The following is a 15689-nucleotide window of genomic DNA, read 5'->3' as shown; positions in this document are numbered from 1 at the left end:
AGGACTTCTAATAAATATAAAGAAGTTCCTGTTTGTTTCTACATGACAGATCATCTTTGTAAGTACAGTCCTCAATGCCCAAGGTACAGGTTGCTGAAAATACAGTCATTTATACTGATGCTTTGTTAGCAATGGACTCAAAGGGTCATGTTCTTCCTGGCACTAATGGAATTACTGGCCTGAGCAATTTATGTGACATCCTATGGAAGACTCAGAATGTGAATTCTCCAGTACTGCTAGCACTGAATTATAAGCCAAGCAGAGATGGCATGGAGAAAAGGTTGTCTATTTCTGAAAAGGTCCTGATTTCCTTACAATGGGAGACTGAGTCCATGTCGACACGAGCACTTTCATTGGTATAACTTATGCCAGTCAGGGGGTGTGAAAAAACACACCGCTGAGTGACATAAGTTACACTGACAGAAGCACCGGCAGGGACAGGAGACTGTCTCCCGATGACATAGCTATCATGACTCACCGGGAGTAGATTAATTATGTCAACAGGAGAGCTCTCTTCCGTCGGCATAGAGTGGCTACATGCAAAATCTTACCGTAGTGCAGCTGCACTGTCACAGCTGTGCAGATGTAAGGTCGCTAGTGTAGACATAACCTCAGATTACAAATGTGCTAAAAGGAGTGTCATTCAACCCTCCTGCTCTTTCAGAGATGATCATATCAGACACCTCCAACAATGGACAGAGTACTTATCTCAGTGCTCTAAGAAAGAGAGCTCTTTGGAACTCGAGAGAAAATCCTGCATATAAATGCACTGGAAGTAAGATCAATTCACTTCGCTTTCAGATCTTTGCTTCCTCATAACAAGGTGAGTCAAGTTGCTACGGACAATATGACGGTGATGTATGATGTTTACAAGTCAGGGAACCTTCATTTCATGTATGCAATAAATCAGCCAGGCTGCATATCCAGAACAAGATCCACCCCATTGTGCTCCACTTGGATAGAAAATTCAAGTGCCTAGCACATCAATTAAGCAAAGACATGACACATAGTTTTGAGTGGGAAACAAAGGATCCAGGATCATCTTCAACCTCTTAGTTTCCAGAGATACATCTATTTGTCACTAGAAACAATACAAAATAGTCAGTTTTGCCAAGAACAGGTAGGGACAGCCTCTTTATATCAAATGCTTTTCTCATGGATTGGGGGAAGAGTCTGCTCTATGCTTTCCCTCCATTTTTCTTAATGCAAAATGACATCAGACGTGGCTGAGGCAACAGTGGTATATAGACCTTCTCCATCTTTCCAAAGCGATATACAGACCTTATCCAATGCACTGGACTTACTGTCTCATAATAAGAGCAGGATTTATCATCCAGATCCACTATTCCCGCATCTGACTGCTTAGGTGGACTTTAACAGACCTAGAAAAGTCTCAGGCTTTATAAATATGGTAGGTTTTACCTAATTCTAGAAAACTTTTTTTAGTAGAAGGCGATTTAAATGGGCTACATTTGTGAGATTGATGCATGACAAGCCTATATCACCAATTGTTGCTGCTATAAAATGTATAGTAAGTATTTGTATAACAAAGATTTTGGATCTCTGTCGGGGAGGTAAGATTCGGTGTCTGAGCCCAGCAGTATAGCCCAGTGGCAACAGTCAATGGGATTGGTGGTAGGGGAACCCAGGCCCTCTCTGCTCTACTGGGTTCCAGCCCAGGGCCCTGTGGCTGGCAGGTTGGATATGCAGTGTGGGGGAAGACCACACCAAGCCTGCTCCTTGGGTCACTTCCTCCCATGGCCTCTGCTCCTATAAAATCACTACAGGGGGTGCTTAGGGACTCCTGGGCAGGGGGTAGGTTCTCCCTAATCATGATCCAAAGAACGTTCTCCTTCAGTCACAGCCCACCATCTCCAGGGGGCCTTTGGCGGCTCGGCAGTGGGGTCTGGTCCAGGCACTGTGGATCTCCTGCGGCCTGTCTGCTTCCTTGCTCCGCCCACCCCCTTTTGGCTCCGTTTTGAGCTCAGCTTCCATTATGAGTATGCCCAGAAGGTGCGGCTGGGCAGGGCTTTCTGGGCTCAGAGCTGCTCATTAACCTTTTGTTCCCCTGTGTGGGGCTTATACACAATGTCACAGTCTCTCAATATCATCTGTCAAAGTCCACTTGGCTGCTATATCAGCACACCACGAGTTTGTTGGTAACTAATCTGTCTTTGCTCATGGCATCTGAATATGGTTTATCACAAATTATGAAGTTCTCCTCTGAGCCCATGGCAGAGTACTCATTGATTTATTTGTCTATATAAGCTGCATTTATTGTGGCAATAATGCAGGAGGTCAGACTGAAAGATCACAGTGGTCCCTTCTGGCCTTATGACCTATGAACTAGATAGAAGGGTTATACACCCATATGGCTGACCCATACACTATATTCCACAAAGATTAAGTGATACTTTGTCCTAACCCAAGGTTTTTACTAAAGGTAGTTTCAGAATTTCAGATTAATCAAACAATAAAACTACTAGTGATTTTCCCTGCACCCCATAGTCACAAGGGTGAGACTTCATACTGTGGATACTAGAAGGACTCTAACTTCCTATCTGGATAGAAGCAAGAGTTTTTGAAAGCTTCCTAATTTTTTTTATAGAGACAAGTTGGGTGAGGTAATATCTTTTATTGGACAAACTTCTGTTGGTTATAGAGACAAGCTTTCCAAAGATATTACCTCGTCCACCTTGTCTCTCTAATATCCTAGGATCAACACATCTGGGTGCAGGGGGGCTCCAGATACAGGGGTTGAGGGTCAGTTGGGTGGGGTTCAGGTATGGAGGGCTAGAGAGGTTCTGGATGTATGGGGTGTCCCTAGACCTGTGGTGATTTACCTCACGGTCAGCTGCTCTGGGTGCCTGAAATGATATACCTGTGCTGCTAGGGAGTGGTGTCTGACTGCTCTTGTAGCTTCCCTTTGCTTCCCTGTCAGAAAGTCATTTTTCTGTAGGGAAGCAAAGAAATCTGCAGGAGACATGAATTCTGCACACGTGCAGTGGTGCAGAATTACCCCAGGAGTAATCTTATGTAACTGTTCAGAAGGGTAAATCCATAGTTTCTCAAGGACAGTGGTTCTCAACCAGGGGTATGTGTACCCCTGGGAGTACTCAGAGGTCTTCCAGGGGTACTCAACTCATCTAGGTCAGTGTTTCTCAATCTGGGGGTTGCAGTCCCCAGAGGGATCATGGTTTAGGAGAGGTGCAAGTGCAGGGCTGGCATTAGGGGGTGGCAAGCAGGGCAATTGCCCAGGGTTCCACACCACAAGCCCCCCCCCCAAAGCTAAGTTACATACTTCAGCCCCGCTGCCTGGGGCTTGGGCTTTGCACAAGGCTCACAAGTGAAAAACAGGCTCCAGTATCACACTGAAATGCAAGTACAATATTTATATTCCAATCAATTTATTTTATAATTATATGGTAAAAATGAGAAAGTAAGCAATTTTTCAGTAATAGTGTGCTATGGCACTGTTTTGTATTTTTATGTCTGATTTTGTAAGCAAGTAGTTTTTAAGTGAGTTGAAATTTGGGGCATGCAAGACAAATCAGACTCCTAGAAGTAGTCTGGAAAGGTTGAGAACCACTGAATTCGGAGACTGAGTCCCACCTATCATGAATGGAGTACTACCATATATACTCATTCATAAGCTGAATATTTCTGGTAAAAAAGTGACACATCAAAGAGTGGGGGTCTGCTTATAAATGGGTGAACACCAAAATTTGATGATTTTAAACTCTATGGAATCACTGAATTGAATATCTAATACATTGTCGTTTTGCTTACCTGGTGCGTCTGCAGGCACGGAGACCCTCAGCTCCCTGTGGCCACGTTTTACCGCTCCCAGCCAATGGGAACTGCAGGAAGTGGCACTTCCCATTGGCTGGGAATGGCAAACCGCTGACACTAGGAGCTGAGGGGCTCCATGCCTGTGAATGCTCCAGGTAAACAAAACGTCCATGCCCGCTAGGGGCTTACCCTAAGGAACCAGAAGCCAAAGTTTGCCAACCCTGAAATATAGGGTTGGCTTATGAAAGGGTCATACAGTTTTTGCTATGTTTACCTAACCATCTCAGGGGATCAGTTTCTAAACCATCGGGCTAATGAACGAGTATATACAGTACTTGTTAAACTATCTCATGAGTGGGAATATGCAGAGGACACTTAAAGAAAAAATTAAGGTTATTCTCTTGTAACTAGAGTTCTTCAAAATGGACTTTACATCTTCACATTTCCTGCTCACGTTCCCTTCCTCAGAGTCCTAATGAAACATGACTCTGCAGAGGTGGTGGAAGGAACTGAGGTGATAGTGGACATGATGCCTTCTTTTATAGCCTCACCCTCAGAATGTTCAGGCACACTGAGGGGAAGAGTAAGATGGGTGCACGATACCTTCACTGACATCCCTATGAGAGGTTTACTGTCCAGGCTGCACTGATTGGTGCAACCAATGAGTGGGAATATGCAGAGTCCATCTCAAAGAACTGCACTTCCAAGTGAGTAACCTTCATTTACAAGTTCCTACTAAACCATTTTGAACCATTGGAGAAAATTTCCTTGTACTTTTACTCTAAAGTCTAAAGGCTACCAAGCTTTGTAAACTTAGGTCCCTTTCCATCAAGCAGCTGCATCTGCTAATGTTTTCCAGATAAGGTGGTAGAAGGAGTCTTTAACTTTCTTCACAAGAGAAGTTCAAATTGCACTTAAACCAGTCAATTTTCTTTTAGTCACAAACCTTCTCACATTCCGGAAAAACAATTATAGTGGTAATAATGGTCATGGTGGTAAAATTCTACTTTCATAAAACTGTGGATGAAATCTAATCTGTTGGTATTATGTAGAGCATGGAGGATCTAGTTTTGATGCTTTACTCCCCTTCCTAAAGTCAACTATCTTCCAAGCTAATGGGGCAGCTAGCTGAGATCCTCCTGATGATGTAATTCAGGGGTAGGCAACATATGGCATGCGCGCCGAAGGGCGGCACATGAGCTGATTTTCAATGGCACTCACACTGCCCAGGTCCTGGCCACCGGTCCAGGGGGCTCTGCATTTTAATTTAATTTTAAATGAAGCTTCTTAAACATTTTAAAAATCTTATTTACTTTACATACAACAATAGTTTAGTTATATATTAGACTTATAGAAAGAGACCTTCTAAAAATGTTAAAATGTATTACTGGCACACGAAACCTTAAATTAGAGTGAATAAAGACTTGACACGTCACTTCTGAAAGGTTGCCGACCCCTGATATAATTGCTTGCTCCACCTGGAGCACAGCTACTTTGTGGGTGAAGACATCGAACATCTTATGGTGCTGAATAACTACTTGGGCATCTGTACGCTCATTCATGAAGCACTACAAAACTGACGCACTTTTTACTGTCCAACACTGCCTTGAAAATTCCCTTGTGTTCTCCTGTGAAAAGTCTCTTTTTGGGGGAAAAAAAGTTATACATTTTGGTCTGTTTGTACAATTTCGCTTGATTTTTATGATGTTTCCACTTTGGACATTTTCACTTTCTCCCCCCAACTTAATAGGGCGGATGGTGGTGGGGGGAAACTTCCCAGAAGTTTTTTGGTAGCAGATTTCCATGATAGAGAATAACTAAAAATGCCTGTAGCTATTACTTCTCTGAACAGGAGTCTGCTGCTCTGGCAGAATCCTGGTTTATGGTATTTGACACTTTTTTAGTGCCTGGTCACACAGAGATGATAATTGATCCTTATCTTTGGATGCTCTGGGAAAAGAGAGAGGAGATGACAAGTCTGCTTTTATTCCATCCTCCCTCTCTTTTGGAGAAAATTTTTCAGCCTGATGTCTCAATATCTAATCTGTTTCTTCTAGCGTTTTCTTATTCCTCTGAACTTTAGCATTTGTGGCCTGGTTAGCTATATCAGTACATGCCTGTAAAGAACACTTAGTGAGTAGACAGCATGCAGGGGTAGCAAGGCAAGAAACTTCTAGAGATGAAAAAGGTAGACAAATTCAGCAGTCCCAAGCCTAACTGAGCAGTGGATTACTACTCAGACCAGATAAAATTACAGGTAAGGAAACTAACCCTGATTTACCCTGAATTAAATAAATTAAACATGAAACATAAAACAACATGAAATTACAAGATGAAAAACAACATGAAAAACCATATCAAAATAACAAGATCTATTAAAGAGAAACTTACCAAGGCAAAGAAATTCAAAGTTACTCCAGCCATAGTTTAACTCATTCTAGTGAGCATGTACAGCTCTGGTGTTGTGAATGAATGTAGTTTTCTATATCTACTTCTTTACTGTGTTGATTCTGTTGGGCTCCTAATCCAGGCTTTGTCTCTGTATTAAGCCTAATATTTGTATTGGGATGAATCTTCTAACTGCGGGAAAAAATTGACAGAGACATAGAAAGGTTAAGAACTGTATGCTTAAAGCAGGTCACTCTCTTGGCACAATGGCTGACTCAGTGACATTCATTCTGACAACTGACAGACTTTTCTGTAGATATTTCTTGCATGCTTTGCTGTGCTGCCCCATCTCTCTCTCTCTCTCTCTCTCTCTCTCTCTCTCTCACACACACACACACACACACACACACACACACTACGGTATGCAGTTTGACTCTTCCAGGTGTCTTCAATAATTCTCTTAAAATTACATTATCACATCACATAGTCCAAATTATTAGTTTTCTAAAATAATACCTAGCCTGGCTCAATATCCCAAAGTTCTCAGAATATTGGGTGCTCTTATGTATATACAGTCAGATGAGTTCTAGACAGCTTGACACCCTGAAATTTCTGAATTTTATGCTTAGATTTAATCACTATTATTATTATTATTATTATTTGTGTGTTTTACTGTTAAACTGATATTTCTTTAATGAAGTAAATCTATAGGACTGCCCTGGGTAATACTATGAAAAAAGTTATGTAGCTAGGAGAAAACTATGTGGGCCAAATTTATCTTGGGCATAACTACACTGACTTCAATGGAGTTATGCTAGGGATGAAGTTGGCCCTGTGTCTCTTTATCTGCGAAGAATATTTTCTCTCTGGCCAAAGTAACAGCTGCAGTGTACTCATAAGTGTAAAAAAAAAATCTGTATTTTTTTTCAGCAGAGCGAATGTGTAGGCCTTTTGACTACAATGTAGTAAGTCTTATTTTTACATAATGATTTGCATGAAGTCACTGGCAGTCCTTATGCTAGAGCTTTTTGCTTCCTATCTCTTCCCCTCTTAGTTTGCAGTGACCTATATTTCAGTCTCTTTTTTTGTAGCTGAAATTCCCAGTGGCTGATACAACAGCTGCAGTGTGCTGATGGAGCTCCAAAAAAGGGTGAAGCTCATACCCTGGATTGCTGTTTCAGGTTTGGCAGAATGAACATAGAAGTCTTGTGCCAATTTTTGATCCTGTGAAATTTAGCCTTATTACTTACATAGTGACTGCATAGTACTGCACATAATACCTTGTAACTGGGATTTACTTCACTTTGCTTCTTCATGGAACGTATAATGACATTCAAGTGTTTGTTTTTGCCTATATAGTAATATATTATTTAAATATATTTGAAGTCATTTAGATCCGTAGCTCTGAATATGTAGCATACGTTAGAATTCTTTTATATAACACTATTCCCCTACCAACTGGTTAGTATTTCAGATTTTGAAATTGCTGATCTGACAAGCAATTACTAATTTCAGCTACAATGATGGGCTCGCTTTAACAATCAAGGGAGACAGAGATTGCGTAAAGGAAATGTGTGAGTTGCTTTAGTTATGTTGTATTTAAGGGAAGAATAAACATGATGGGATTAAATTTATATATGATAAATCATCCTTATGAAAAAATCCTATAGAATTGAATAGGCATGAAACCATAAAAAACAATGACTTTCCTAGAGGTTTTCTACAAAATCCATCCCACAAAATCAGATAAAAAATTATATCCCAACTATAGATTTCAATAGGATGGTTCAAAAAACCCTGCAGGTTTCTATAGAACTCTATTCGTTTCATCCCAATTAAATTTGATAGGACTTTTCAATATGGACATGCAGTCAGTGATTTGACAAATAAGGAAAGTTACCCCAGGCTGAATAGAACTGTGCAATGGGTTTAATATCATGAAGAGAAAAATAAAATGTAAACATAAAAAAGAGCCTTAACAAACAAAGATATGATTAATGGATTTAAGTTGTTTTCCAAAGAACAGCAAAGTGTCAAGGAAAGGTGATGAAGAGCAGAAGCAATACTCATCCATTTTATTGCAATATGTATTGCATAGATCCAGATTCTTCTAATTAAATGTGTACATCAATCTTATTTTTGTTAATAAATTGATTTGCTTAAACTCCAATTCTATCTCTTTCTAAGCCACTGCCTTTTTATACTACCTCTACTACTATTTTGCACATAAATAGTCCTTTTCAGCAAAAAAACCTCTTTACAAAGTTGTGTGAGTATTACCTCAATTTTACAGAAAGGAAAACACAGAGAGGATATGATATTTAGCAGCCAATCTTTGGCACTGCTGGGACAAACCCCCCTAACTCCTGATTCCCATATACAGGACTCTAGTACACAAATAATCTGCATGAAGTTGAATGACTACATTTTAAATGTTGTACTGTAGCTGAGAAAGAAATTGTATTATTAACTGCATAACATGTTTACTTTTACAAATTCTATTATTTTAACTAATAAGCCTTATTTACTGTATGACTTTAAAAGTATGTGCAAATATTTAAATATTCACCATAGCATTACAATTCAAGTTGTCCCAGAAATCCATGCAACTTTAGTGAAACTGCAGGGAAAGTAGAAAGTTTCAATAGGCACAGAATAGCCTTGTACTTTACAAACTTGCAAAGTAATTGGCATACATATTTCATTCCTAACATTTCCACTAGAAGAGATGAGTGAAAAGAATAAACAATGTAAATACATGGACTCATTCCACTACTGTAGGAACTTTTTTTTTTAAAGGCAGCATTTTACTAGCAAGAAATAATATCAATGCACACTTCATGAAATCAGACAGCATTACATCACCGAGGGCCAGATTCTCAGGTGTAAATCAGCATAGCTCCATTGACTTCATTGGATTGACACCAATTTACACTATCTGAGAATATGGCCCTGAAAGTCTAAAATTGTTAAAAATATATTATTTCAACTATTCCTCACTCCTTCATCTTCCTTTTCTCAGATTTCATGACTCATGGTACAGCTGCACTTTGAACTGGGAGTGTAATTCCCAGTTTGAGGAGATTTACCTGCACTAGCTCTGATCGAGCCAGGGTGCTAAAAGTGAGTGTAGCTACGGCAGTGCAAGCAGCAGGGGGGCCATGTGAGACACTAGGTATGTACTTGGGGCAGCTAGCTCCTCTTACTTCTCATGCCACTACACGGTTTTTAGCACTAACTATATCAGAGCTAGCACGGATATGTCTCTTTGAGCTGTGAATCACACCCCCAGCTCGAAGTGTAAATATGCCCCCGGGTTCTCCTGGTTCAGTTCCTATCTCTCTGTTTCTTTAGTAGCTGTAATGCTGACTCCTTTTCCTCCTCTATTCTGTTCTCTTTGGTTTCAATCAGGGTTCTCTTTCTGATTCCTTCCTCTTGTTCCACTTTACATCATGGGCTTCATCTATCACTTTTATGCTGACTACTCCCAAATCTCTTCATCCCCAGTCTTTCTTCTTCTGTTTTCCTTCACAGCTCTGTCCCTCCAACACTTTTCTAGATGTTCACTGACAACTCAAACTCACTATGTTGAAAGCTGAATTGCTCGTATTCCTTACAAAACTCACATTGTTTTCCACGACTGTTGATAATTCCTCTATATTACCTGTCACCCTGGTTTGCAACATCAGTGGCATTTTTAGCTCCTCATTTTTTCTCACAACTATAGATGTTGCCCTGTAGAGCACTTTATTGCAGAGCTCACTGGACCATTGACAGGTTGTCTGCATGTTGCTGTCTGGTCACATAGTAGTATTCGCTTCATGTTTCTAATTGCTAAACTGTGTTAAAGGAAGCTAAAAATATTAAATACTTGCCAAACATTAAATTTTCATGTAAGTAATTGCAATAGCTGCCCACAAATAGGAGGGGAAGTGGTGTTTGCCATCATGACTGGGGGGCAAGGTGGTCCATAAGAATATTTTTATTAAGATATAGTCCACACTGAAAAAGTTAAGATTATAGAATAGTTTCCTTAACTCAATTTTAACATGATCATAATTTCTGAAACGTTCACATTCTGAGCTGAAATTTTCCAGGCTTGGTTTCTTCTGAAGCTGAATTGCTGGAACAATATACATTTTGTACTGTAAAACAAGACAAAACAAAAATCTGACTATGCTTGTTTTGAACTGGGCTACAGCAAAAATGGCAAATGTTTGAAATGTGAAAGTTGGCATGGACATAATTTTCACTGAGACCTAGTCCCTTATTTCATTTTTGGAAGAAATCATTTTTGAAAATCTATTCTTCGGCTATCCCTTGATGTGAGGATGATGTCTGCCAAGAGGGTTCATTGTTGAGTTTGTGAGTGGCTGAGGAACCCAATTCGTGCCCCACAGATTTTCTCACAGAAGTGACAGGTGTAATTTTGGAGTAGACTTAGTTGTTGGCTGGACTATTGTGCCCTTTCTTTCCTCCTTTGTTGCCTCTCTGTCTCATCAGTACGTCTGTTCTCTTCAAAGTGAGCTGTGGCTTGGTGTATCGTGTGGCGCCACTGTGTTCTGTTCCGCGCCAAGTCCTTCCAGATTGTTGGGTTGATGCCTTCCTTTTTAAGGTGCACTTTCAGTACATCTTTGAAACTGCTGTCCTCCACAAGCCCTTCTTCCCTGACTTAACTGAGAGAAGAGTACTTGCTTTGGGAGGTGAGTGTCAGGCATACATACACAGTGACCAGCCCAGCGGAGTTGGTATTTCATGACCTGCACTTCTATACTGCTTTTGTTGGTTGCAGAGAGAACGCTGATGTTAGTGCATTGGTCTTCCCAGCTGATCCTGAGAATCCTCTTGAAGCAGCACTGCTGGAACCACTCCAGCTGGTTGAGATGTCGTCTGTAGTTACTCAGGTCTCACACCCATCGAGAAGGGTGGGGATGACAACTGCCTTGTAAACCAAGATCTTGGTGCCTGTTTGCAGATCCCTATCACTGAAGACTCGTTTGAGTAGTCTTCCAAAAAATGTGCTGGCACAGTGGATCCTGTATTCAATGTCTGTGTCAATGCTGGCTGTTTGGGAGAGGTGGCTGCCAAGGTATGGAAAATGGTCCACATTTTCCAGGGGTTCTCCGCTGATGGTGATTTGTGGAGTACGACAAATAGTTTGTGCAGGTGAAGGCTGTTAGAGTACCTTGGTTTTTCTGATGTTGAAGGAAAGACCTAGGCTGCGATAGGCATCTGCAAAAAGATTTAGGGTTGGCCTCTGTGTGTGCAAGAATGATGCAGTCATCTGCATACTGAAGGTCAATGTTGCCAATTCTTGTGATCTTAGATTTTGTTTGGAGACATCGAAAGAAGGAAAGGAGGAAAGAAAGGGCACAACAGTCCAGCCAACAACTAAGTCTCCTCCAAAATTACACCTGTCACTTCTGTGAGAAAATCTGCGGGGCACGAATTGGGTTCCTCAGCCACTTACAAACTCAACAATGAACCCTCTTGGCAGACATCATTGAGGAGCTTGCCATTCAGACGATACTCTATCCCAATTCCATCAGGAAGGCGGTGGCAAATGAGAATCAAAATCACAGCAAGGTAAATGGAGAAGAGTGTTGGAGCAATGAAACATCCCTGCTTGACGCTGGTGTGAATGGTGAATAGTTCAGTCTCTGAGCCATAGCACAGAATGCTTGCAGTCATCCCATCATGGAGTAGTCTGATGATGGAAATGAATTTCTGTGGACAGTCAAACCTACACAGCACTATCCATAGGGCATCATGATTGATAGAGTCAAAGGCCTTGGTTAGATCAATGAATGCCATGAACAGTTCCTGGTGTTGCTCTCTGCATTTCTCTTGAATCTGTCGTGCCACGAAGATCATGTAAGTTGTGCCTCGGGATGGCCTGAAGTCATTCTGTGATTTGGGGAGGACTTCCTCGGCAAGGAGGAGAAGGTGGTTTAGTAGGACTCGGGCAAGGATCTTCCCTGCAATGGAGAGGAGAGCAATACCTCTGTAGTTCCCGCACAAAGATTTGTCCCTTTCTTGAATATTGTAACAATGTTGGCATTCTTAAAGTCAGGTGGGATTTCTTCACAAGTCCAGATTTTGGCAAAGTTTGTGCAGGAGCATTGTTCCACCAACTTTACAAACCTCAGCTGGGATGCTGTCTGGGCCTGGTGCCTTATGATTTTTTGTCTGGGTGATGACATGCTGGACTTCCTCAGAAGATGAGGGATCAGCAAGATGTTCCATTGCCGGCCATTGCGGCATAGACTTGATGGTGTCTTCAGAGACCGTGGATTCACAGTTTAGTAGGCTCTCAGAGTGCTCCTTCCAGCATTGTTTAATGGCCGCTTTGTCCTCGAGGAGGGTGGAGTCACCCTGGGAACGTAAAGGGGTTGGGACTTTGCAGCTTGGCCCATATATTTGAAAATCATAAGCTAGTGAAGCATCACTTAAGAGCATTATCAGAGGGCATCTGCTAAGATTTTATCAGAGGTTAACAATATACTGTCCAATGTATGACATCACTGTATAGTCTCTGTGCTTGACTTGACTAAGGCTACTGGTATGATAGTTTACATGAGGGGGAGTCTTATAAAACAGAGAGAGCCTAATCATCCAAAAAACCCTAAACAAATGTTGCCTTAACATCAGGGATGGGAGAAACTGCAGGCATGGAAAAATGGCAGAGCCTGTGATTTTAAGAGCTTTGCAGTTCTTGCTGCTTTCTGCAATATTCAGTAAATGCTAAGCTTTCATTTTTAGGGAAAAAAAGTAAGTTTCTCTCTTTTCCCATTTTGTTCATATAGCCACTGCAGTGTAAATGGATAGAAAAATATTGCCAGACAAATAGCAGCAGTAATGGTGAAAACTCACTCCCACTCCCACTCCCACTCTGCGGAGCGTACTCAAAACCTGGAATCAGATTCATTAGCCTTGCCCAGAGCAAGTGCAAGGTGGAGTGAATGCTTATGCATTGTTGCAAGGGCTCATCAGTGTGAATAAAGCTTGTGCAAATCTAGCCCTTAGACAGCATAGCAAGAAGTGATGAGTGCACTTTATGAACTGAAACACAGAGAGCCTTAACTCAGATATTGATAAACAACGTGCAGAATAGAGGTGGCCAAAATGTGGCTTGCGAGTCACATGTGGCTCTTTTACAGTTAAAGTGTGGCTCACAGAGCCCCTCTCCCAAGCCCCTCCATTCTCCACCTACCAGACTTGAGGGGAGGAGCTCAGGACCTCTGTCTTGCACCAGAGTGTTGGGGTAGGGACTTCTGCCCAGTGAGGAGTAGGGTCTCAGGGCTTCAGTCCCACCAGGCACGCCTGCTGGGGCTCAGGGCTTCAGCAGGAGCAGAGCAGAAGCCCCAAGCTCTGGCAAGTGCCTCCAACAGGGCAGAAGCCCCGAACTCCAGCAGAGATGCCCCAGCTCTCAACTTCAGAAGATTATCAGATGTGGCTCGGAGGGTCAGTAAGTTTGGCCACCTCGGTATAGAAAATCAAAACTGAGTTTCGCTCTTGATTTGATGACTCTTCAGCTGTGTGATTTTTTTCCACCTTCCATAAGTACACTTTGTTAATCACATTTGATCTTGTTCTTTATTGACAAAATGGGAATATCTTTTCATTAATCTCTGTAGCCTTGTCTCCACTGGAGCATTTTAGTGGTGCTGGCACCACTGCAACCCCAACGCAGCATGCATCTACACAAAGAAGCAGTTGCAACAATGCATAGGCATCCACATCATCATTGTGTGCAAGTGCAATTGCTCTGAACAATGCTAATCACTGTCTCATCCTCCACCATTTGATTCTGTAATGCTGAAGTGCCACTCTAATGTTCTGTTAGATCTCCAAGTGAATTGCCACAATGCTTCTGTGGTTACAAGTGCTATATGATCATTGGATGTATAAAAAAGGGAATACTGAGTAGGAGTAGAGAGGTTATATTTGTACTGTATTTGGTACAGTACCTCTGTATTTGATACTGGTACAACTAGTGCTGGGATACTGTATCTATTTCTGGGGTCCATAATTCAAGAAGGATGTTGAAAAATTGGAGATGATTCATAGAAGAGCCAAGAGAATGATAAAAGGATTAGGAAACATGCCTTATAGTGAGCGAAACAAGGAGTTCAATATATTTAGTTTTTTAAAGAGAAGGTTAGGGAGTGACTTGCTCCTTGCTCCTGAGAACTGATAAAGAGAACACAGAAAAGGGTCGCTGGTAAATAGTTTCTCTTTCTCCCCCTCTCTCCTTTTCTCCAGCTCTCATCCCTATTCCTTCTTGCATGCTGTTCCTACACTTGTAACAGTGTTCCTCTCCTTGCTGCCAAATTACCCTCTTTTCAAATGCTACATTAAAAACTTATTTTCCACAAAGGACGTAGTCCGTAATAATTGTAATTGACCTTCATATTTTTGTGTGTCTGTACTGCTTAGAAATGGGATAGGGAAGGTGTACTATATGCTCACAAGCTCCAGGGGCCTCCTGTCACCAAGCAATGGTTAAATATTTTTTAATCTCTAAGAAAAATCCCAGGCAAAAATTGTCAAACTGGAGTTGAGGGTACAAAAGCTGGATACTGAAAGCCAAGGTTACAATAGACAGAACCATTAGAAAGTAACAAAATGCACAGTTAAGGTCACCGTCCTAAACAATCTTACTCTGCCCCTGTATCAGAATGTCTTTAGAAGAAATGTATCAGAGGGGTAGCCGTGTTAGTCTGGTTCTGTAGAAGTAGCAAAGAATCCTGTGGCACCTTATAGACTAACAGACGTTTTGCAGCATGAGCTTTCGTGGGTGAATACCCACTTCTTCGGATGCAAGCAGTGGAAATTTCCAGGGGCAGGTGTATATATAAGCAAGCAAGAAGCAAGCTAGAGATAACGAGGTTAGATCAATCAGGGAGGATGAGGCATATATACAACTATATATGCCAGCAATGCCCCTCTGCTATGTACATCGGCCAAACTGGACAGTCTCTAAGGAAAAGGATAAATGGACACAAATCAGACATTAGGAATGGCAATATACAAAAACCTGTAGGAGAACACTTCAACCTCCCTGGCCACAAAATAGCAGATCTAAGGGCTTGGCTACACTTACAAGTTGCAGCGCTGGGAGTTACAGCGCTGGTCATGCAGCTGTGGAAGGGCCAGCGCTGGAGTGTGGCCACACTGACAGCTACCAGCGCTGCAGTGTGGCCACACTTGCAGCACTTTCCAGCGCTGTATTGAGAGGTGCATTGTGGGCAGCTATCCCACAGAGCACCTCGTCCCGTTTTGGCGCCGTTTTGGCGCTGAGTATTGTGGGAAGGGGAAGGAAGTGTGCGGGTCATTCCGCTTCCTGTTTGCCAGCGCCCCGTGGTGCATCGCTTCACATCCCAGCATTCACTCTTTCCAGCAGCGTTTGGCGCCATTGTGAGTGTCTTTCTGTTACTCTCTGTGTGAATCGCGATTTCTGTGGCAAATGGAGCCCGATCTGCTGAGGACTCTGCTGATGAGTGTCA

Source organism: Mauremys mutica, chromosome 1 (genome assembly GCF_020497125.1).
Source record: "Mauremys mutica isolate MM-2020 ecotype Southern chromosome 1, ASM2049712v1, whole genome shotgun sequence".
Taxonomy (NCBI): Eukaryota; Metazoa; Chordata; order Testudines; family Geoemydidae; genus Mauremys; species Mauremys mutica.
This window is presented reverse-complemented; position numbering follows the sequence as displayed.